This window comes from Manduca sexta, chromosome 7 (genome assembly GCF_014839805.1).
Source record: "Manduca sexta isolate Smith_Timp_Sample1 chromosome 7, JHU_Msex_v1.0, whole genome shotgun sequence".
Taxonomy (NCBI): Eukaryota; Metazoa; Arthropoda; class Insecta; order Lepidoptera; family Sphingidae; genus Manduca; species Manduca sexta.
Window position 1 is genome coordinate 9,529,274 of NC_051121.1, and position 26,455 is coordinate 9,555,728.

General features: G+C 36.6%; 1 protein-coding gene across 2 annotated transcripts in view; it reads left to right on the forward strand.

The window, feature by feature from the left end:
- Window positions 1–26,455, forward strand: part of LOC115442973 (transcription factor Sox-5) — a 182,585-nt gene that overhangs the window by 17,126 nt on the left and 139,004 nt on the right. Inside the window, exon 1 of one of the 2 annotated variants that reach the window (XM_030168261.2) lies at window positions 25,118–25,396. The exons of the other annotated variant lie outside the window; for it this stretch is intronic. The gene's annotated coding sequence lies outside the window, so the exon portion shown is untranslated. Of the gene's footprint in view, window positions 1–25,117; window positions 25,397–26,455 lie in introns of those variants that run through there. 2 annotated transcript variants of the gene reach the window in all.

Sequence of the window (26,455 nt, forward strand, 5' to 3'; positions counted from 1 at the left end):
CAACAAGAGTTCAAGTAATTCCTTATAATACTTTCTCTTCACCATGGAAGTTACCAATTACCAATGAATACACATGTAACCTTAAAACATGAAAAATCTTAAAAAGCAGTTTAAGATCTGGGAACAAGTATCCTATCCAGGCCTTTCTAGGCAAATCCTTTCAAATGCCAAGACATTGGTATTTTAATTCCCTATCTACAGCCATCTATTCCAGAACAGACATAAATATAACGATTAGCGACTAACAGATATCCACCGTACATAGGTTTACGTGCGCTTTACTTTATTAACCCATTAAACGTCGTAAAGTTAAATTTACGTTTGCAAAACTATGGTAATGAAACTTGGATAGAAACGGATTCAGCTAATGCGCTGGGTACCATACTTTATGGGCTTTAAAATTTAACGTCAAGACCCACGTAAATTAAATAAACTATCAATTCAGATTTAAATTTTGTTCTAGATTTTCTAGAGAACAATTAGTTTAGAGGTTAATAATGCATTAAGACATAATTATTAAATTTCTAAGTCTGACGGTATTTTGTTTGAGGATATATAATAATTATTGTATTCGTTGAATTGGCGATAAATCATACACACATTTACGCCTTTTATTTTTAAGGGGTAAGCAGAGATGCAACTGGTACACCCACTTTCAGCTGTGAATTCCATCCCATGATTTGATAGGCGAGCCTATCGCTATATCGGGCACATCACTCCGGGCTGATACTGAGTAGAAAGACTGAATGTCAATTTGGCCGACCTGAAGATCGAACTAGAGACATCATGACTCCAGTCGTATCGTAATACAACTACATCACAGCCCAGTCCCGCAACCTTCAAATTTATTCGTTGCAAAAATTAAACCCTATTATCAAAGCATGGTGTTCCTGCTTTGCTATTATTCTTTACTTACTTATACCACACACACAACATCACGTATTTATCCAAGAAGGGGTATATAGAGGCGCAACCAGAGCACCCACATTTCGCCAAGTGTGTTCCATCCCATGATGTGATAGAGGGCGAGCCTATCGACATATCGGGCACAAATTCCAGACTTCGACCTGATACTGAGTAGAATATTCCAAATATAAATTGCCCGAACCGGGATTCGACCCAGGACCTGAGAGCGCTGTCGTACCGCGCACGTAATGCAACTACGCAACCAACAGTAGTCTACATACTTATTATAAACGTATACAGTTCATAATTCCTCTCGCCAAATCGAGGCATAATATGAAATTCATAATAAGTAATATAGACGAAAGTTCGACAAAACGGAAATTAATCTCTAATTAAGGTCTTTTTAAGGGGTCGTGCACCCCCAAATTCTATCTAAATCCCTCCCCATGTGTTAAGGCGTGGTTGTTCCCACGACAGGCATGGTGTCCAACGTGTTTGTTTTGTACGACACTGCTATACGAGTTTACATATATTTGCTATTAGGCATGTTAATAGGCATTGTAGCTAGTGTAACTACTGAATATAAGACCATCTCATGTCTCAGGATGGTGAGACATAGGATGTTAAGTCTTATTATGTCCATGTCACAGTGGAATACCAAACAATACTTGTAATTCAAGGTATTGGATAGTATTTCTACTGTTTATGGGTTGTCGTATCGCTTACCATCAGGCGAACGACAAGCTCGTCTCGTCATTAAAAAAATACGGAGACGTGAGAAGTTATAGTAAAAAATTACTAGTGTCTCAAACTCATACGACGTTCGTTTCTTAATAAAATAACACAGTATTAATATTACTCCACTAACGTCTAAAACATATTATAAATCCACAATTCGCAAGTCGCCGGTCGATCGTGAGTTTACGACTACAAGACACACAACACGATACGACATGCGATTGAGATGTACCCACCCACGCCACGCATTGTATGCGACGTACATCGAACCTGCACTGTATGTTAGACAATCGATAAACCAATAGAGCATGGGATAAGGCCTTAGTCCACCACGCTGGCCTAGTGCGGGTTGGAATTTGTGGTCTCAATGACATCTGTAACACGTTCGATTATAGATCCGACTTAGGCACACAGTTTAGTGTACATAAGTCATAGTTGCGGCGATAGCCTAGTTGGGAGTGGAACGGACTGCCGAGACGAATGTCCGCAGGTTCAAATCCCAAGGGCACACACCTCTGACTTTTCTAAAAAATCATGTGTGTATTCTTTGTGAATTTATCGTTCGCTTTAACGGTGAAGGAAAACATCGTGAGGAAACCTGCATATCTGAGAAGTTCTCTATAGGAATTTCGAACGTGTGTGAAGTCTACCAATCCGTGCTAGGCCAGCGTGGTGGACTAAGGCCTAATCCCTCTCAGTAGTAGAGGAGGCCCGTGCTCAGCAGTGGGCAAGTATATAATACAGGGCTGATATTATTATTATAGCTCATAGCTGTAACAAAACATTGATGCCTATGAAGTCTCGCGAACATTTCCCGGTTTTCACCCCTCCGCCCATCTTAAGAAGGTTCCTTTTGCTTCACCCACCGTTCCCTTCCCCAGATATCTCCCAACTTTCCTGCAGGAGCTCTGGAGGAAAGTTGGAAAAATTTATATAATCTCCAGCGTTTATATACAACTAGCTGACCCGACAGACGTCGTCCTGTCTTAACTATGTATGCACGCGCGCATTCTGTCGATCGCTGACAGTTATTTCAAACCACTGACACTTGTAAAAGTAATATTGCCGTCAAGCTTTCTTAAATTTTCAAAATTTCCGCGCAATTTTTTTATTTTTTTCTTTCATAAGAACCTTCACCTGATAATAACAAACACAGCAAAAAATAGTGAAATCGGTCCAGCCATTCACGCGTGATGGCGTGACCAAGGGAAATAGGGATTCATTTTTATATATATAGATTTAAACGTAATATCATCATAGTTATTGGTAACATCCATCTGTAATACTCTAAAAATCACACCACATCTATCAATAACTAACACAATGTTTGTTTGTTGCAGGTAACAGTTTCCATTTGCGTGACGCGGCAACATTATGGTTAAATCGCGGCCGGAGCGCAGTCAAATTGATATTTCATTGTTGGGGGAGCAACAAGTACTCGTGAAGCACGCACTGCCGTTTGTTTTATAGGGTTGTCACATCAATAAATTAAAATCCTGGTACACATTGCAATTGTTAATGTTTTTACTACCAGTTCAAGCAAAATTCTTACATAATACTAGCTCTCCTGGAATACGTATTAGTTTGTTTATGATTTCAAAGTTAACAAATAATACAAAACATCATAATATATTTTTGATAAACTGTGGTTTAAATTGGGCTGCATTATTAATCATGATTCAAACTTAAATAATATCAAAAGAAAGGTAAGTTCTTCAGCTTATTCTAAGTTTAAGAAAATTGGTCATGATTGGTATTAATTGTTATTCGAGTTTGAATTCAAAAATTTATATTTATTACGCTATCACTTCATGTAGCTCTAAATTTTATAATAATATTATTCACAAATCTACACAAATATCTATTAAAACAGTTCCTAATTGATAAACTAAAAATTTCGAAGCGTGCCAACCCTACCAACAATGCAACCCCAAATAATAGGGTTGATCGCAAACATTTGTCTTGTTGTAAAGGGTGGGATGCGCTCAACAAGTTACCGTTTGTTAACAGTTAACTGGAATTTATGACGTTCACTTTCAAATGTATTGGAATCGTTTTGTGAATCATTTTATAAGCAGTGTGTAAAATGTCGAAAAAAAAAACCGTAATGGTCCAATACTTTGGAATCTATGAGCAGAGATGATTAGAATTTTATAGTTCATGTAAAAAATATTTACATCAAGTAGATCAGATAAATAATTGATCTTGTTCCTTCAATATCAATAAAAGGTTATATCGTCAGCTGACATAACGTGCTAATTCTTTATTAACTCCGAGAAAGGTTTATTCAAAACATTATATTGTTATGGTATTATTACAAACCAGAAATTCCGCAATAAGCACTGACAGTGAGATTAATTCATACTAAGAACGAAAGTTCCAAACACATTTATAACCAAAAAACAGGACATTCAGCACTTATCAAAAAATAAGAATTCACATCTCACTCGCATAAATATAACAATACACTAAAAGATTAAATGATGCGTTAAAAGAAACGACATGTCCATTGGTGCGCTTGCGCCGGACGCGACGATTCCGCGCGCGAGTGCGGTCGCACCGGAAGCGACGTTTCGCGCCAAAACATCCGCCATTACCGCTGAAAAAATATTGTTTAATGTGCATAAAATATTGCTAAAAGATTCCCGCATGATTGATATTAAAAGGTGTCGACTAATGCTTCTTACATGATGATGTATTTATAATTTTAAATTTGTGTGGTTTTGCACGTATTGAGTGGAAGGGACGCTTTAATGTATGAGTACTTAATAATAAGGATGTTTTCTGGTTATCAACCTGTATGAATTGTGCGATATTAAATACTGAATCAGCTTTAAGTGCATACATGCTTATTCCCCATCTTGAGACTTTTTATTACCTAATTCATGGTGTAGCTCTAGTATGGGAATCTTAAACAACTAATATTCAGAAACAATTATCAATAATAATTTCTAGACAAAATAAAAATACATAAACATAATTTTCTCAATTTTTATGGAAGGTCAGCATACTACTTGCATCATCATAGACATTGCATCTTATCTCACACCAATGTAGATTCGGAAAAAAAGTTCCTACACATTTCGAATATTAAATTTTGGTAATCTTTTCCGAACTCCAATGTTAACCAATACTCGAAGACCTACAGAGCGAATAATTTTAAAACCCAAAACACCTAGTCTAATCCAAATCCACACTTCTGATCAAAGTATTCCGTTCAGCATAACTTCACTTCCATCATGCTTTCGATGCAGGACCGCCGTCCATTCTTAAGCGGGCACAAGAATAGACTACTATAATTCATAAACTGCGCGTGTGTGTTGTGAACGCGCCGTGGATTGGCGTCCATTTGCATTTAATGTTATTATTTTTAACTTGGAAGTGATGGTTTTCTGGTTTCGCACTTTCTGTGATGTTTTGCGTACGTTATAGCATGAATTTACACGTTATTTAACAGCGTTTTTAATATAATACTTCTACTATATAAGTAATACAGTGTTATTGTCGCCAACACCATAAGAAATTTAGTCAATAAATACATGCCTTTGTTCTTATTGTATCCGTCAAAATTTGCACTAGTCACACGCCTATTTAATCCTTCAAGGGTATGCTGTCGTAATCTGACGTGGTATTTACTGTATATTGATTAAAATAATAATAATATCATCCCTGTATTATATACTTACTTTAGCCCACCACGCTGGTCTAGTGCGGATTTTCTGACTTCACATACTCTTAAAATTCTTAGAGAATTTCTCAGGTGAGTTTCCTCGCGGTGTTTTCCTATTGTTAAATAAAGATACAAAATTGTTTCTTTTGCTAATTACGCTCTGGTTTCTAATGCCTTGCTCAGCTTACAGTAAGACATGTCATAACATAATGGCATAACGACCAGCCCTTCCCAGAAATAAATCACACAAATATGTCACTGAATAAATCTGCAACAATAGGAACTATTGAACACAGGGGTTTTTTTTATAAAGCACTAGTTGACCTGAGAGACGATGTCCTGTGAACTATGAATTTACAGCGTGCCTTCTGTGAATCGCTGAAATTAACTTTTCTTAAATTTTCTAACGTTCCGCTCAACTTCCTTAATTTTTTCTTCCATAAGATTCTTCTCCTGACAATAACAAACACAACAAAAAAAATGAGAAATCGATCCAGCCGTTCACGCGTGATGCGATGACCAAGGGAAATAGAGACTGATTTTTATTTTATAGGTTAAGGATTTTATAAAGCGCGATTTGAATTTGAAAAACTTAATAATAGTATGTAGTATTGTGCGTAGATACAGATGCACCTTCTCAAATCTTAGCGGTACCCATGATGACAGCCAATTCACGACCATCTCAGTGCAGGAACTTCAAACAAAGCAGCGTGACGTCGCGGCAATAATTAGCGGATGGTGCCAACCCACCGGTGTCGTTCGGCACTAAATATACCGCGTCCTGCAGCTCTGGGCTTTAACAATTGGAAAATGTTTTCTAAACACTGCGGCTGTTTAAACGACGACGGTAAACCAAGTAAAAATTGAAAAGTTTTTCTTATATAGAAATATATTTAAGGAAATATGTTTGTGTTGTGACAAATTAATAAAATAAAATTGTGAATTTTTTTCAACCCAAATCATAAAATATAGATTGTCTATATGCGTATATACAACTGTCAATAAATAAACAAAATTATATGTTTGACTGCCTCGGTGGCGTAGTTGTATTGCACGTCCGGTACAATAGCGCTCTGAGGTCCTGGGTTCGAATCCCGGGTCGGGCAAAGTGATATTTGGGTTTTTCTGCTCAGTATCAGCCCGGAGTCTGGAATTTGTGCCCGATATGGCGATAGGCTCGCCCCCTATCATATCATGGGACGGAACATACTTGGCGAGAAGTGGGTGCCCTAGTCGCGCCTCTGCATACCCCTTCGGGGATAAATGCGTGATGTTATGTATGTATGTAATTATATGTTTAAAAAAATATATATTTATAATATTTCATTATAAAAATCACAATTAGACTACATACAATACACAAAAAGAATACGAAACACTTCAAAACCAAACTTAATCTAACCCCAATAATGGACAATGGCCTCAAAGCCAGAGCTGTAAATAAAAAAGCACCCATCCTGCAGTTGAAACACTCAACATATCTCGTCTACGCAACAAAGTACTCTCCCGGTACTAGTTTGTTCTAGGAACTGGTGTCTTCTAATAAACCTGGCCAATGCGCCTCTCTACTGTCCTTACAATGGCTTATTGTAGAGTTACTAATAACTCTCTCCTTACTTCCTTTATATATATTTTTATTTAAACGTTAATATTGTATTTGAAATTGATAAGAGTATGATCAATTCTCTCGCGGGTCATCGATCGATTACAAAAATATGTTTCATAAAAAGCTAAAAAAAATATTGTCGGATGAAAGTCATATTAATAACACCACTATGTGTAAGAATTTGAATAATATCAATATACGTATTTCCTATGTAATAATAATATAAATATAATAACATCAACCTCGTATAATTTACTGCCCACTGCAGGGCACGGGCCTCCTCTACTAGTGAGAAGGATTAGGCCTTAGTCCACCACGCAGGCCTAGTGTAGATTGGCAGACAATACCTTCGAAATTATTTTTTGATAATTCTTAGGTATTTAGGTTACCTCACATTGTTTTCCTTCACCGTTAAAGCAAACACTAATTGATAAACAATACAGACGTAACTAACATCAGTGTGCCTTTGGTCTTGAACCTTGTGGACATTCGTCTCTGTAGACAGTATATACTAATTAACTATTATAATTGTTACAGTTTAGATATTATGACCCTATTTCCCAACTATATAATTACAAGTTTCAAACAGATTACTTCAATCAAACAAACATAACGTTAAATCGTCCATAATTACTCCAAGCACCACTTCGTACCAAAGATGTCAAGTCCAAAACATTCAGAATTCCAAAACAATCCTGTCATATTTGCACACTCTGTTATTGAAACTGTTATAACTCAACGTCAAACGCATAAAACGGGTTTTACAGCTGACATTTTACTGTTAACGAAAAACAACAATGTCCGTCTTGTTTTAAAAGGGTTTTAGCTAAAGTGTCATTCGTAGTGGGAGCTAACAAAGCCCTGAGGAGTTAAACATGATGTTTTCGTTCTTCGTGCGCTTTTGAATTGAATTCTAAAAGTGATTTTAGAAAATGTCGCCAAGAGTTGTCATTGAGCGGGGAATTGAACATTTCAGTCTTCGTTCTTTATACGCTGCAAATATACTAAGGATAAAATTTTGGATGTTAACTCGCATTAGTTAACCAAAAATGACTCTAGTACCAGAAAATCGTATATTTTTATCTTGGTACTGTAGTAACTACTTATGTTTAATGAAATCCAAAAAAATAGTATGGGCAGTCCTAATTATGTTGACCTGACCGATTAATACCAGCCCTGTATACTGTCCCACTGCTGGGCATGGGCCTCCTCTACTGTAAGGGTTTAGGCCTTAGTCCACGTAGACCAAGAGCGTGTTGGCTTATTTTTTCAAATTCTTCAATATTTCATCGCTATCGCTACACACAGCATCTTTACAATCGAAATGCTCTTATTCTGATCACATTTAGCACACAATTGACACTACAATAAGTCACATGACGGTGTCAGCACATAGTGGCTCTGATATTAATTGAGCTTTTGAAGGATGTCTCTCAGACAATGGATTTGTTTTGCGAGAATTGAGAGAGAAAGAGAGAGAGAGAGAGGGAGACGAGAGTTCTATCAAAGAAAATCTTTATACTTATGAAAAATGAGCCGAACAAACCACTTGTGTGATGGTAAAGGATACGTTTGGTGTGATACCTTCTTACCCGAAAAGCACTCAAAGCCGTTGGTCCTGCACCGGATCTCTCTCCTGTCATGTCGGAATGCCGTTGCATCGGACTATGAGAGTGAAGGAACAAAGTGCACCGGTGTGTTGCGCACACACTTGTTCACTACAATATCTCCTGCGTACCTGGTTAAACTCATTTGAGATCGGCCAGGCCTCCTCCATGGCCGAAATTCATTTAGGAAGGAAGCACCTATAAACGGTAGCAACCAGAATGAATTAAAAAGTACTACGTGGCACTCCACGGCAGTCATCACCTTGACAAAATGTTAAGTAAAATGTCCTATAATTATGCTAGCTTCAATTTCCTTCGAACCGGCACATGAACACGTTCACACTGTTGCGTGACGGTAGAAATAGACAGCCTCTCGCATCAGACATCTACCACCAATAGAATATATGTGTGATGTGTCGATTAACCCATCATATATATGATATACCAAAGTGTTCCTTATTGTTTGGACGCAATGCAGATCTTCCAAATGCTCTCATTGTGTTTGCATTTAGAACTATTGACTTGGACGTACATCATGCCGTGTCACTAGTTCATTGTGACTTCGATATTAATTGAGTTGCGCTGACACGAATCTAGGATAGATGCCAATTTGTTGTTTTGTTCAATTGGCGCCGATAGTGATTGCGACTAGTGAGAATTGTTGTTGCTTTCGAAGAATATTTTTAGATTACTATTGTGTTATAAGTATGTTAAAGTAGGAGAATAATATGTGACGTAATTTTGAATTTTATTTGAAGTCCTCATCAAGGGTTGCAAGCGCCTAAAGCACTCACCCAAAAGTCCAATGTGTTTGTATAAGCCGGCCCATTCCAGGCTAACGTAACGTTATGTTAAAAAAAGTAGTCCTCGGTAGTATAGTGGTTAGTATCCCGGCCACGCGTTAGAGCTGGGTTCGATTCCCCGCTGGGGAGTACAATTTGAAGGAATACTTTCATTGTCTGTACCATCAAATTTTCATTACCAATATACTATAAATGCTCCGGAAACGTTTTCCTCCTAAAACGACCTACAAACTAATATGACCTAATAACCTATAAAGTATAAAAAACCTAACATTTCATAACAACGACGCGTCGCGCAAGAGGTGGACAGGTACTAAACGAATTACTATAATTTACGCCCAATTAACAGCATGCCAGTCAGTTAATCATGTCAAGTAGTTTTATTTATTATCTAGTTTAGATTTATTGTGGTTTCTTTCAAAATGTTAACTGTTTAGTTAATTTGTTTATGATGTATGGGTTGGTTGAGATGTTTGGGTTCACGGAGCTTTCTTATTACTATTTTTATCTATTCGGTTATGCGACAAGTAAAACAATTTAAAATAAAATTAATAAATACAAATGGCGGTCTTATCTCTCTAGGTAATATATTCTAGGCAACTATGGTATATAAGAAAAGGAGAAATAGAAGACGCTCTAATAAGAATATCATCCGGTGTTTTTTATTATATTTATTATTTAATTTAGAGGTCTAAGAAGATCTACCTACTCAGTTCTTGAACTATTAAAAATATACTCTCGCTTGATTTGAGTTACTTCTGTGGTTCTACAAAGACAGCTACTGTTGTTAACGAATTACACTAGATACTAATAAATTAAAAAAAATATTAGAAAAAAAAAAATTCACAATTTTTTACGTTTCAACTGAAAAAAATTTAACAAACGTTTGCATTTTTAATACCAGTATTATGAAATAAGGTTATGAAGATCTATAATATGTTTCCAGAGACCCGGTAGATATAAATAGCGGTGCGTCGCCAGTCGCTTGTGTTGTGTCGGTATTGTTGTTGCGTTGGCGCGCGACATTTGCAACACGCTTTTGTTTCATTCATAACGCTACACGCTTTGTCATTACGCGCAGTATATGCTAAATGCGCAGATGAAATATAAAAAATATTAGTGTGTTTAGCATCTGGCAAAAAACACGATAGTACTCCGTGTAGTTTTATTGTGATTGGTTAAGACTAAAACGGCACTGTCGCATAGGTCTCTATCAATCACAAACAAAATTAAAATTTACTTACGAGTTGTATTGTTTTTGGAACAATCTAAGGGGACTGTTAATTCTTCATTCGGTTGAGTTTAAGATGGGATGTCGCTCATACCAATGATTTGAATTCACTGTTATACTTTTATATTTATCTAATATAGTATACGAATCTATAGCAACAAACATCCTGACCAAAAATGTGTAATGGTGTTACTTTCCCTAGCTTGTAGAAAACATTTACTCTAAATGTCATATGTCTCGCTAGAGTTTGATTCAAAGAGCTCTCATCTTGTAATCTTAGATACCAAGCCCATAAAGAAAAATCTGGGTTTGTTTAAAAAAGTTTCAAATATATTGTTTACCTTGTATGACGTGCTTATTCTACTTTGATGATATAAATAAAAACTGTAAGCATTGAGTGAATAGTTACGTACTTTAATCATACAATTCTAAAAACTTAAACTATATTCCATTTTCACCTGTAACGTCAAACAAAAGCAACGTTTCGTAACTCAAATTTGCATATACTACGCATATGTTATCTATTATTAACAATAGATGATGTCGACATTAGACACGATGCCAATGATATTCAATATTATCGGCCGAAATAGAAGTTCCCAGTACACCTGCTGCAAACTGAACTATGACTCAACTTCTTTGAACTCATGGCTTCCTGGTACATCCATCTCTTTAACTCGTAACACAACCTCTAGGCAGACTATGGGCTTAAAGTAGAGTCTAGAATATTTGAAGCCATAGTTAGTGTATTTTTGTAATATAATCCATACATAAGCTATCTAGACAGAACAATATTCGTTAAAACTGAATGAGCATAATGAGAACTCAGGTTTAATCTAATATTATTAGTTTATGCTTTCCGAACTGATAGAATTAATATTGACGGAACCTAATAAATGATTAAATTTCATTAAAATATTTATATCTGACAGGGTACTGTACCGTCGTACACAAGACGTTAACTCCAAGGTCCACTTATATAAGTATGTCGCGTTCCGGGATCAGCCTGTGTATATCCGGTTCAAACGCCGACATTATGTCGACTGGTGAGGATCACCTCTCATCAGTCGACATTCTATATGAACTCCACTCTTATGATCAGGTCCAGTGGGGTCACTTTACGATGTCGGTATAACAAAAAAAGGTAATCTACATTATAATATAAAAATTAATCCCTATTTCCCTTGGTCACGTCATCACGCGTGAACGGCTGGACCGATTTCACTTTTTTTTGTTGTGTTTGTTATTGTCAAGAGAAGGTTCTTATGAAAGAAAAACTTTAAGAAAACTTAACGAAAATATTAATTTTATATAACTGTCAATTGTTTGAAATAACTGTCCGCGATTGACAGAATGCGCGCTGCAAATTCATAGTTAAGACGGGACACGTCTGTCGGATCAACTAGTTTTATATAAAATATGATCTGAAAGCCCCAGTTATCAACTACGTGTGAAATCAAAAATGGCGGATGCAATCTTCACTCAAATACAACATATATGTAAATTATAAAATAATTTGTTTTCGATAATCTCAAGGTCGTCTTCAATGTAAATCAAAAATTCAACCTAAACGCCTTAAATATATGCCAGTAACATCCAAAATTCCGTAACACCGATATTCACTCCAAAATCATTAACTAAAATTATCCGAAACCTTTGGTATCCTTGAAGAACCCGCTCTACTAAGACGTTATAAAGCTGTGTATACGTTATAGCTGACACAATACTACGTTCATACATAGATACCCCCCCTTATGAGCGCTCACAAAGTGTCTCTTAATTTTGTCTCCCCCACAGACAAGCTTTACAAACTTGTATCTGTTTAGTACTGACAGCAAAACAATTTACTTTAATTTATCATCATAATCGTGTCCTAAGGTTAAGAAGGACAGTAAACATAAAGCATATTGCTTAAAATTATTTCGCTAAACATTTCATTCATATTATATCTAATTCGATTCACTAATATATGGTGATAGGTCACTTATATGTGATAGTCCTCCTGGGTAGTTAATACCGCAATGACTATTTCTGCTGCCAGCAGTGTGTAGTCACTGTTGTATTCCAGTTTGAAGGACGTCTCCAGAACTTTTCCATACTATCGGCATATCGGGCACAAATTCCACACGTGATACTGCGCGATAATCCTAATATTATTTAACACAGTATAAACTGGTTACATAGAACTAACTTTATCTGCTATCGGTACCGGGGTAGCACACAAAGGCGCCACTGCTCTTTCCTCCGCATCTTTCTACTTTTTACTTTTTGGCGCCCCTCCCTGTCCTCAGTCCGACGGAGCGACGGAATCCTCTCTTTCTACGTATTTATTCACTTTGTGTTGTATCTAGTGTCGGACTAAAATAATTATTCAATTTGTAAGCGTAATACATAACGAATATATAGTTTTGAGTTTATTTCAAACTTCAATATCACTTCATAATATCTATATTCTATACATATTATAAAACAAAGTCCCCTTTCCTGTCTGTGTGTATGTTATCGATTTTCTCAAAGTCTGCTAAACGGATTTTTATGAAATTTGGTATGGAGATAGTTTAAGACCCTGGGAAGGTTATATACTTTCTATCCCGAAAAAATATGTAGCAGGATTTTTATCCCGGAAAATCCTTTCTCGCTGGCGGGCAAAAGCTGGTATAATTATAATATCAAGATCATTATCTACTAGAAGCCTCAAGAAGTCCACTACCAATATAGGTCTCCCCTAATGATAACGATAACAAAGAATATGAAAAATACGCCTGATAGTAAGATATAACCATTTGAACGCGCTAATATCAAAAAATTACTAAACCGATAGTGATTTTTTTTCACAAATCGGAAGCTATATTTCTTCTGAATGCTATAGAACACTTATAATCCTAAATATTTATCCGGGACAATATTTTTACTCGGCGAAAGTATAGTCAAAAACTAGTTTATATTAATACGAAGTAAGATTATAATAACCATGAAATCAGTTTAAAACGATATGGATGTATATTTACTTGTTTCTAATTACCAAAGGGTCTTCATTTCGAGGTAGGGGTTGATAGAAGTTACTTCCGCCCTATAAAGGGTTGATGCCCAGTGATATGCAGGATTTCGCATAGTTTAAAGCTTCTTGTTGAGGAGATTTTAATTACCTCCGTTGAGATAATTATATATTCACGCTATTATACCCAAAGGGGTAGGTATAGGCGTATAGTTCATTGACATTTGGAAAGGTTATATTTAACCATTAAAGCAATGAGGCTAAAGAATAGGGGACCGGCCTAAGCTTGATTTTGTATATTATTCTATATGTAATGGTTAATAATACGAAAAAGAAGCACCCCTGCGAAAACTACATAAAAATTGGTTCAAAAATGAGCGAGTAATTGATATTTAAAATATTGTAATGTGCAGAAGTGGGCGCGATGTGGGGATATCGCTTCATCTCTTTCTTGCCCACGCGTCGTTATTCCCGATGACGTCACATGAGGGTATTTCGTCTCTTTTCTTTTTCTTGTTAATTACCCCTTCCACCGAAATTCAAAGACTTATAACTTGCTGATTTCTTTCCGGAATTTAATAATTCCTTCTGTGTTATTATTTATATTTTGTAAATATTTGATAATAGTAAAGAACAAAAATGAGTCCGGTACCCTATTAAGTTGTATTTCACCAAAGCCCAACTCTAAAAGGTCTCTAACAGCAAATCAAACCATACAATAATCACATTTTACAAACGATAGCAGGGGTCAAATATAACTGGTCGTGCGTAAATCAACTTTAACCTTTAAAAAATCAATACGTAGATATTAAAATAACCATAATCCCGATTCGTGGGAATGAATATCCAACACAAAGAACCCATCTTCAAAGATCCAACACCACACCCAAAATACATCGTACAAAAGCATAAAAGAGATAGAATAAAAGCCAAACAAAACGTGTATAAGGAAAGACTAAACATTTCCAAGACGTTGACTCTGGGGTGGGGGAGAAAAAGGGGGTTAAAATCCTCTACAACGTCTATACAATCAAAAACCAACTCTAATAAATTTTGTATAAAGTTCAAATTCCAATGACAGCGTCAATCGTAGTAGCCGACCAGTAACAAAGAGCTCTGCAAAAGCATCGCATCACCCCGTTTTAGATTTGTTTGAATGGGTGGCGGGGGACGCGGGAGCTCAGGATATAATGGCGGCTGAAGGGTGGTTTGAAATGAGGCGAAGCAAGCCGCAGATATGTGAATCTCGTTCAGTTACTACGATCTGAAATGTATGTCCTTTAAAATTGCTTTTTGCTCGTGTTCAGGGTTTGTGGGTTTAGAAGGCGATTGTGTTCCTGGAAGCGAAATACGGCTTTATCTCAAGGTACTTGCGTCGATACTGCATTGATCGGAGCATTGTCACGGTGCTATATACTCTATCCATATCGGGCTAGAAGGCCAATCTAGGCAAGATTTTTTGTTGAATAATAGTTCAAATAAATGTTTTATTCATCATGACTCCAATGACCGGTGATAGAACCAACAAACTGAAAAAAAAAATTTTTTTACTTTTCTTACCAGTTTTACCCTGACTGTTCTAAAATATATTTTTCGAGCACCATCCATAATAATTCTCAAATTCCAGAAAGAAATGTCATGGCACGGGAATCGAACTCACTCCCGTTTCAAACTAACCACTGCGCTACCGCTGTCAACTGACAGGTGTTGTCCAGACCGGCGTAATGAACACAGCATCCCACACTGAAATCTTAATACATCCTACAGATAAAAATATTATGTGTTGTTTGCGACACCGCCCGCGACAATCTCAAGTACAGTCAGGCACAAAAATAGCTGAACATAGTAAGATGCTTTAGTAACAAAGAAAACTAGTCCAAAATCTCGACGTAGGTGGTTGCTTAGAATAAGTCTCTAAGACTTATATTCCAAAATCAATTGCTTAATAATAATAATTAAATTATAGTGTGTGGAAATAATAGCGATATATACATCCACTCTACTAGATATATACTATGGTTTTTAAATGCACACTGAAGATTCGTTTAACATAATGCTAAAAACTTCATCAAAATCGGTTCAGCCGTTTTATAAAATACAAGTAACACCTACCTTTTAATAGTATGTAGAATTCTTTATTTAAATATTCACATTTATACAATAACAATAAAACTTAAGTAACAAACGCAATTCATATCAAACATACGCGTTAACGTTCACACTTAGTACAAAATTATACTATAACCTAACACAAACGCGTATGAACCAACATTCATAGTCTTAAATATTCATCGCGCCAAACCGGTGTGTTTGCGTCCACGTATCATACAAGACAACGCGGTGACGTAACGTTAACGCTTCGCCGCGGCGCTTTTGGTTTTGTTGTTGGTCTATGAATAGTGGTTCTATTCCCGGTCAGGTGTCAAGTTAAATTGTTCGTAAACCGGAGATATTGATGATGTTATATTTGGATCTCGCGGAAGTTAGGCTTAGTGGACTAGTCTTTGTGAGGCGCAGGTTCAAATTTATTTGTCGTAATTTAATATTTCACATAATTTATAGCTAAGAAAATGATTAATATTTTACAATCATAACAACATAATACCAATGCCACTTAAAATTATTTAGAACACGCCTTTGAATACTCTACAAAATATATCATTTTCACCAAAATCTATAAAACACTTAAAAAAATTTGCACCAAATGGTCATAATTTGACTAAAGTCCAAAAACAATACAGACAACCGCTGTATCTATCTTGGACTCTAGCCAACAATGCCACCTGTAGCCCAATACATAATGGATTTTCAAATATGGAACACTCACACAAGCAAAGGCCACAATAGAGCAACGCGGCATTCCAATTCGGCGAGCTATTGTTAAACAGAGCGCTGCGATTGGTCGACAGCGACAATGGACCACGCCCACCACACAATGCCCCATTGTCGCCACAACGGTTCCGCCCAGAGACAGATTTTTTTCTAAATGGCCAATGTAGAGATTGATAGAGATTGGTAGAGAAAATTGGATTGGTAGAGATGGTGGATTTGATACGCAAGGTCGCGGGTTTGATTCCAGACAATGGTATCAGGGATAAAATGAATACAATATCATAAAAAGATACTGGTTTGTTATGAGAAGGGATTTGTAAAGTTCAAGTTGTAAGAGGGTTAAAAATATTACATTCAAGAAGATTTAGTGTTAAAGCATTGATAGCTGAGCGGTTAGTTGATTACTCGAGACGTATCAAGAGTTCGATTCTAGATCGTAGAGCTCTGAGACTAAAATGTGATAGAGATAAAATAATTACGCGGCCCGTAGATATGCTATACGTAGAGTCAAAATAGAGGCCGCATAATCGCTTCATCTCTTTCTACCATTAAATTCTTAATATTGCATCTCATACTCAAAGTTAATACCTACCCGAGAATCAAACCGGCGCAAAATAAATAAGACTTCATTAATGCTTTTCATAATAAAGTTTTGTACAGTAAAAATCAGTTGATTGAGTGAAAAAGCTCGGATATAGTTTAAAAGCTCGCATTAGTGAGTTTAAACGGTCGTAAATATCTTTTTTACGAATCTAAAGGCGGCGGGCAAGTTTGAAAGGTTTTATTTTGCTGGGTTCCGTACAATATTAATATGAAAATGTTCTGACCTGTCAAGTATAATGGTAGAGCCTCCGAAATCTGAACTGGTGCAGTCTAAAGCAATTTAACTGCGAAAAAAATCTTCTCGTATTGGTCTCTGAGCTATCAAAGTAAATGTCTCAAATCACCAACTGTTGACGCTGTTTATATCATCGAAATAGTTGTAACAGGCCAATTAAATACTTTACCATTTAATATGGGGGGAATCAACATAAATAAAATGTCCGAACATAAAATATAATGAATAAACCAATGTATAAAAAATAATAACTAACCTATTCCCTATAAACATATTTTAAGATTCTCTTTGACTAATTATTTTTTATATTTTAATACATTTTTAAACCAGCCAGCGATAAAAAAATTGCATACAATAGAGTACTGCCTTAAATAGTATTACTAACCTATTCCCCAAAAACATATATTACTATAGATCAGACTGACTCACATAGTACCACTGTCTTAAAAAATATCTTGGCAAAATCTGATGCGTTTTGATTTTTTGATTCAAACACCTTCCTTTAATCCCTATTCTCAAGCCGCAGCTGATGTACATTTATATAGATAAAGTGACTCTTTATTATCGTAAAGTAGGGAAATAGTATCGACTGACGAGTGGCCCCAGTCGAGACAATTATGCCGGCCTAAATCATGATTTAACTTACAGATATTTACTGGTGAATTTATTTTTTACTGGTAGGTCTCTCATATGTGAGAATCCGCTCAGGTACCACCGCAATGTCTATTTCTGCCGCCAAGTAACAGTGTGAACTCACTGTTGTGTTCCGGTTTGAAGGACATTGTAGCCAGTGTAACTACTGGACATAAGACTTATCATGTCTCATGGCGAGCGCAGTGGAATACCAAACAATACTTTGTAATTCAAGGTGTTGGATGATGTTTACTGACGGTCATATCGCTTACCATCAAGCGTACAGCAAGCTCGTCTCGTCATTCAAAGCAATAAAAAAATGTATTATGATATATAAATGATCATTTACTCAAAAAATATATTAAATCCGCGCATCGAACCTAAGACCGCGTATCGTCTAACCATGCTGTTAACATAATGCGTTATGTAGATTTTTATGTTTGTCTCGCATCTGGACATTTTCCCATGATCGTGTTGCTCATTTGCATAACCAAGTGTTTTAACTTTATCGTTTTGTCGCACCTGTTCGGTTTAGAGTTCAACGTTAGTTGTAAACGTTTTGACGGAGTTTTGTGTTGCGATTATTTTGTTGTTTTATACGTTACTAGGTTTTGGTCGCGGCTTTGTTGTGAAGGAGTTTTTGGGATAAAAGTCTTGCTATATTTTCCCGGGATAGAAAGCCTATAACCGTTTCAGTGTCTTAAACTATCTCCATACCAAATTTCATAAAGATCAGTTCAGTAGATTTTGAGAAAATCGATAACATACAGACAGGCAGAAAAGGGGAATTACGTTGCTAGGTTTTAGTCGCGGCTTTTCTCGCGTTTCCTGGGATAAAAGTCCCGCTATATTTTCCTGGGATAGAAAGCCTATAACCTTCCCAGGGTCTTAAACTATCTCCATACCAAATTTCGTACAGATCAGTTCAGTAGATTTTGAGAAAATCGATAACATACAGACAGAAAAGGGGACTTTGTTTTATAATATGTATAAATAGATAGATTGACTCATTTTCAACGTGCTTAGGTATAAATTAGGTTTGAATTCGATTCTCAGGTCAAATAAAAGTTATACACTTTTTAAAAAATATTAATTGAATACTATGTTATATACAGCGACTAATTGGTCCTCTATTTAATCACTAAACAGTGATATAAAGACGATATTATGGACATATATAAGTATAAGTTACCGTATCAATAAATATAGCATACCCTTGAGTACGATCTCAAGTATTTAACACATTACTATTTAAAATTAAGCTATTTTTCGGATTTTATCGCGGTTTTAATAATTTCAGTTTTCTACCGTTTCGAAGACTTTGCAGCCTTCATGGTCACGTATTACTGTTTAATAACCCAAGTTTAAACTGTCCTGTAGGAGCTTGATCTCAACTGAGTCGGTTACACAAACTCAGCTGTCAAACTCATATCCTGTGACTTAAGATATCATCCGAGATGTTGATATCTGCTTTTTTTAATGACGAGACGAGCTTGCCGTTCGCCTGATGGCTTACCATATGGCTATAGCTTACTATACGACTGCCCATATACAGTAGAATACCATCCAACACCTTGAATTACAAAGTATTGCTTGGTATTCTACTGCGCTCGCCATCCTGAGACGTGAGATGTTAAGTTTTATTTTGTCCAGCGTCTGATCGCAATTCAGAGCGAAGTTTAGTTGACTCTAATACGATGACTTGTTATCACAGTGATGCTCTGTAATCAATAATTGATAAATAACGTCGATGCAGTATAGTCAATATGTCATAGTATATATGTACTTTAGAAATAAGTTACAATATTGAACCTAACACGCAACGGTTTCACTCCAACCATCTCCAAAAATCCCAGTCACTTAGCATCCCCAAATGGGAATGGCGGTTACTTATTACAACTAATATTTTCCTTAAAAGCGTCGTTTATACCTCGGCCAGGGATGGGACGAACATTACCATTAATAACATCGATATGTCGTTTAAAAAGTTAAATATTTACTTCGTTCGAGAGTTTTACGAATGAGGGTAGCAATGGATATTTTGGTAACATTAGCGATGCTATAAAAAATATGTTATTTTGAGCTTTGTAGTTAGAGGCTTAAGGTCAGAAGTTAGGATGACGAGTGCGAGATTACGATTTGTAGTTCGAAGTTTTGGTTGCTAAGGGCAGTAATGATTACCATCATGAACTATTTGTAAGTCTTGTCGTTCAGTTGTCGAAAAAAATTAAGTCAAATATATTACCGCCCCATCTGAGGCAAAAACATTTCATCTTACGTCATTTATCTGATTTGTAGCGAATAAAACATCAAAACAATGATTACTAATTTCCATTCACTCTTAGTTCTTTGTCTAAGAGTTTTCATCGCGTATATCATTTTCGAGGCCACAAGAGCTCATTGACCACATTCCGTAGCTTAAAAAAGAAACAAAACCAACGCTAATTACATCCACCAACAGCGATAATGACTTTTTCATTTATTTTTAATACATTACACAAGACAGAAAAATTGATACATACAACCAGGAGTGTAGTTCGAATTTCGAATTAAGAACAACACCGCAACGCAAATTCAATTAGCGAAACGACACCGATAAAAGATGCCATTGAGCGAAACAGAGGCGGAAATGCCACAATGAGGTGAACGGATCGGCATTAGATCCGACCGAATGAACGAACGAATGATCTTTAAATAGATAGTCCGCTCGCGCTAAGTGATGCCAATTAGCCGATGGCGCGCCCTCGGTCGACACCGCGTGCCGACCTGACTGAACCGTTCCTATTTTAAATCGATCACGCTCTTTTGTTAACACTCTTTTTTCGTTCTAAATTTAAATATTTGAAAACGATTCCAAATGCGATAAAAATATTACTGGCATAAAAATATTTTAAATTCATACTTCATACGGTATTTTTTTTTAATTAAAATATATTTCAAAGCGTTCTAAATCTGTAAAATATTTTTTCTAAACATTACTCTTTGGCAAAGACATTCTTATACAGCCTTTTGATAGTGTTTGTACTAACCCGTACTTTACAACAGACAGCCCTCATTTAAACCATCCTTTACAAACATCCCGAACCATTGAAACGTCTTAAAATTAGTTCAAAATACCAAGTTAAACATTATCGAAACATCCAATCTTACCTTTACAAATCTTTGAGACTGCGGGCTTGTGTACAAAATGCCAAAAACCAATCAGGTAATTGCCACCTCGATATTCCTTGTAATGTGACTTAATGTGGTGTTTTGAATATTGTTTTAAAACATTTTGGTCTTTCAAAGTGGTATAAATTTGTAATATTTAATTTTATGAAATCCTTTTTATTTACATTCTTAAATATGCTTAATGAATTTATTTTTCCGCATTGATAAAAATTAAAATTTTCTAAATCCATTTATTAAATATTTTTTAAAGAATTTATGTAACAGTACTAGTATAAAAACATCTTTCACATTGTCATAAGGGTTAAATTACAGCATCGAATGTTGATTACACAATAAGCCCCGGGCCCCGGCGAGGCACGCCCGCACCCCAATGTGGGTCAGAATGCGATCTCAAACGAATACAAACTCATTCGAAGACTGTCTAATTAAGACACGTGCGAATTCTTTATTAACCGACTTCAAAAAAAGGGAGGAGGTTATCAATTCGACGTGAATTTTTTTTTTATTAAATAATACGAACGTTTTCTTTTTATAGTTTTGTATTTATCTTGTTTGCAGTTGACTTTGATACAATAAGGTCCTTTTTCGCGAGTTATAAGTAAAATTTCTTTGGCAGCTAATGTAAATAATACTCATTTTGTTATAATTTATTTAGAAGCATAGTAGTGTGACTTTTTTATTTGGTTGGCTTATGCGTTACGAGATGATTTATTCAGAAGTTGTAAAACAGGCCCGAAATGGGTTAACATTAAATATTTTTTTAAATAATTTTAAATTAAATTTAAGCTATCATGATCTCTATGTACTTAGCACATTATCAATATAGGACCCGCTAAGTATTGCTTTTTTTTTCTAAATACCAAATACTGTTCACAATTTGCAATTACATAGAACAAGATACTCATGCAAAATACGTATAATTGGTATTATTAAATGATAGTGGATTTAACGAGGCGATTCATTCATTTTATAACTGCAGTTTTATAGAAAAAACTGAATCACATTTTGCAATTGCCACAAGCAATCAATAGTGGATATTCCTGTCATTAATTATCATTCATTCATTTAAGTCCTATGTCCCCTAAATGGGGCAGAGGACATCCACAGTGACTCTCCATTCCGCACGGTCTTCAGCTGCCTTTGTGTTGGCATTGCAAAGTCCATGAGCGGCGGATGCTGCTTATCATCAGGCGAACTGCTTGGTCGTCTAAGGCAATAAAAAAAACTATTTGCCCACGAATTGGTTAATTTCGCGAAATTTTATTACAAAGTTTTTATTTGTCATGGTTTTTATTAAAATCTATTAATATCAATCATAACCTAATAAAATCGATAATGTAGAGATTTGAATTTATATATCATTTTTATATGTAATAAAATATGCTTTGAGTGTTATGAGACATATTTATAAAGCTGTTTGTCGGTTTGTCTATTTTAATATATAACCACATAAGCCGAAATCCCCGAAGGGCTAGGCAGAGAAGCAATTGGTGCCCCCACTTTTCGCCGCGCGTATTCTGTCCCATGATGTGATAGGCGAGTTATAGCCATATCGGTTACAAATTCCAGTCGCAACTGATTCAGAGTAGAAAAACCCAATATCACTTTGCCCGACCCGGGGATCGAACCCTAGACCATAGCACTGCAGTCGTACCATGATAAAACTACGCCACCGAAGCAGTCGGTAGGTAGTCGATATGAATGTTATAAGTATAACTAATATAAAGCTGAATATAATGTAAAGAGGATTTTAAATATTTAAAATCCAATTGTAAGTTTATGTAAGCCACTAATCTCGACTCATTATAGTCCAATACAGAATATTCAATATCCACGCCATAATAAAAAGCTTTTAAATTTTGTGCAAGAGTTAGCTGTCGAATGACATAAATGACAAACTGTGACGTCACCGAGTGTCATCGGCCATAATAGTGCGTGAGTGAGAAAGAGAGCATGATAACCAGACAATGTTCCTACTTTTATCCACAACAATATTTCAAATATGAATAACTGCTTTATTTTACAATCAATTTTCATACTGATTTCAAAGAATTTATTTTTGATATTTTTTGTTACGTATAAAATAATATACAAAATCAAACATAGGAACCTACTCTATTCATTCCTTCCATAAAACGGGTCCTAAGTTATAAGCAAAACCAATAGAAATTATGGCGTTACGAATTTTGACAATCGTTTTAACCTCTGACTCTGGAACCTGAGCGCTTTTTTGCAGTTATCTGGTGAAGGTCAACCCCAGGACAATGAGGTTGCACCATCAGACCCTTACAATTATACTTACTGTCATAACTGTACATTGAAAGAGTTTAGAAAACGTGGACAGCATCGCTCTGACTCTATATGACCGCCTTGTTATTCTTTAGTAGAGTCGATGATCCCAAAATGTGAGAATATTGACCAGACCAAATAAATATAATATCATTAACCTCCATAGAGTTAAAAAAGATTTAGATTTAATTCAATATGTTGTTATTAGTAAATGCTGTGTTCACCTATTAGTAGCACATATATCAGATGCTGTACCTTATTGTTTTTATAATATTGATTGATGTAATATGTAGTGCTGTCGGTGTACCTTATTACAAATAAATAAGAAAGCATGGGTTGGATAGGTTAGGTTTGGCCGGCGGGAATAATTTACGTTAAATAGGCTGAGAAAGCAATGACTTTTTATTAATAAGAATTACCTAAATAATGTTGTCTTACTCTTTGCATTGTTTGAGGTTAATTAGTATTGTTTCTCTACAGCCTTACTAAGTCTGTGATGTTATCTAATGTTTTGTCTTGCTCTATATAAAGTTTAGCTTTAGAGGAAGCGAGACAAAACATAATTAAACTTTTACAGACGTATACAAACGTGTTAGAACTCTCAGTAGTAAAGGGCGATGTTAGTCCAAGCCGCAAAGTTCATAAGACGTTTATATACGTCAAATTAATGCTGATATTAAATACCGTGAACTGAGCGACTGTTCTCGTGGATTTGGGTGTATAGCTATTGTCATTTACCAACAGCTGACTGGTGACTCAGTGACCCTTAGATTAAGGTTATATTAAACAGAAACCGACGGCTTTTCAGTCGCCACTTTCCATCTCGGATTCGAATGTGTACTACCCAAGCGTGGCTTGTTACCAACTAAGCAACGCGTCGAGAGGCGTCTCGCATAATGTTATAGGTAGAGAGTTGAATCAACCGTGAGAACTCCCCTGCCCAAGCGTGGATAGACGACCAACATTGACCTTGCGAAATAAATTTAGCATAAATTAACACATTTATTTACATTAATAATTCGCGCGATCCGCTTCGTAATCAATAAAAAACGTTTAACGACGTCTAAAAATATTGCCGGTGACTGCGAGACGTAACAATGGAGCTCGCCAATCGCACAATCGGAGCGACACAATAGAGCGGCTCGGCGGCCACGCCTGGCCCGCCTGCCACCGCCTGCCGCCGAACGCCCAGCCACCAGCTCCGGCCACCACCGGCACTTGCCTGACGTCGCCGTCACGTATCGACTTTTTAAACGCCTTCATAGATCCGCACTCCCACCTGGTTGTGTGCGAACGTAACGTCGGACACGCACAATGCGGCGCTTTGACGCGCACCGCACCGCCGCCGCACCGCCGCACCACCGCACCGCCGCACCGCTCCGCTCCGCCGCGAACCTGGGCGGGGCCTAGAGCGGGACGCGCTCGCCTAGCCGCTAGCGGGAGACCGCTCGCGCGCGTCAGACAGGGACAAACGCCGCCTTTGTGTACATTCCGCTCCACAGCCGTTATTGTTAGACAATTGATTGTGTCAGCGAGACGGCCGGCTCGGGCCGAGCGGTGTGCTGGTGCTAGGTGGGTGCTGAGAACTGGCCGCTCAGCTCGGCACGTTCGATTGATGGTGTGCCGGGGCCTCCGAAGGACGGCATTGTTCGCAGGTTAGTGACATCGGCTGCGTGCGTCCTTGTCGCACGGGGTGGGCGGTGGCGGGGCGCGGGTGTGCGCGGGCCGGGGCGGGGCGCGGTATTGTAGCGCGCGCGTATTGTCGGCGCTTCGATCTGGCGGCATTGTGTGTCGGCGAGGCGAGTTGCTCGCACGTTCGTCGCTCGCGGATCGCGCCGCTCGAGTCGTTCGATCGCGGAACCTCTTGTTTTGTTGCCGATTTATTTGTGTTGCTGATTGTTTTTGTTTTGTGCGTTGGACCGGATATGTTTGTGATAGAATATATCTGCAGTGGCCGGACGTATTGACGTGTTCAGTTTGTTTTAATTTGGTTTGCGTTTTTTCCGTTTGTTTTGGTCGCCGCTGCTCGTCTCTGATGTCTCTGAAGGCGAGAGGAACAATGGTAACGCATGTGAAGGTATGTCACTATAACATTTCATTTAAAACGTCGCTTCGTCACTATAAATTACAGCTATATATTTTTTTTCATTACATTTAAACTAAGTAGTGAAATTTTTAAATATAGCAATTGTATTCCGACAACTTGTAACGTGTTTTATTAATTTTACGTAAGAATTACGGGTTTAAAAATTTCACACATTAATTAAAAACATTTTTTAGGACGCAAAGGAAGTAAATAATTAGTATTTATGTACAGCCGCACATTAATATTTATCATTGCGCACTACGCGTGGTCTCCTATAATTTACACGATAATGTCGTTTAATAAAATGAATTATATTTCAAATCACGTTATAATTTATACGCAGGCACATAACTATTCCTGTAGGATTAATATGCAATCGCTCCACACGCAGCATTCGTTCCTGTGACCTTTCGTCTCTCATCCTGTTACTCTATAAACTTAAACGTTTTTAAATTGAATATACTAAATGTTACTTTTAAATAATTAGTCTTAAATAAGAATATAAATTAAAGATGGTGCAAATATTTTAGTACTTTAAAATTAATATTAAGTTAATTTGATTTCTTCGCTATATTACCTCGGATATAATTATAGGTACAATACTTATGTTTAGATAAAATTCTTAATATATGAACATATTTCATATCTTCACGCCAAAACGGTTAAGGGGTGATTAGAGAATAGAAATTATTGTGTAATCTATGAAGGGGCTTAGGTTAGACCAGTAGTAAGTTATATGTTCTAAGAAAGAAATTAAGTTTTAAATTATGTATATTTGAGGGACTAATTGAAAACTTTTATTAAAATTACCAAGTATTTTTCATGATATTATAATGATTGATGATAGAACAGTACTTATAATTTTATTTTGCTGCAAAAATAATGATTGGTAATTTCTCCTCGCTTCATTGGTTTAGTGGCAGCATGGAGATTGAGACCGATGAGGTCATGGGTTCGAATCTCTTGTTATATAATGTTAATTTATCGCATCGTTGAGTTGTATTGGAATTTGGACGGCGTATTTAAGCCGTGAGAGTAGTGCGGTTCGGA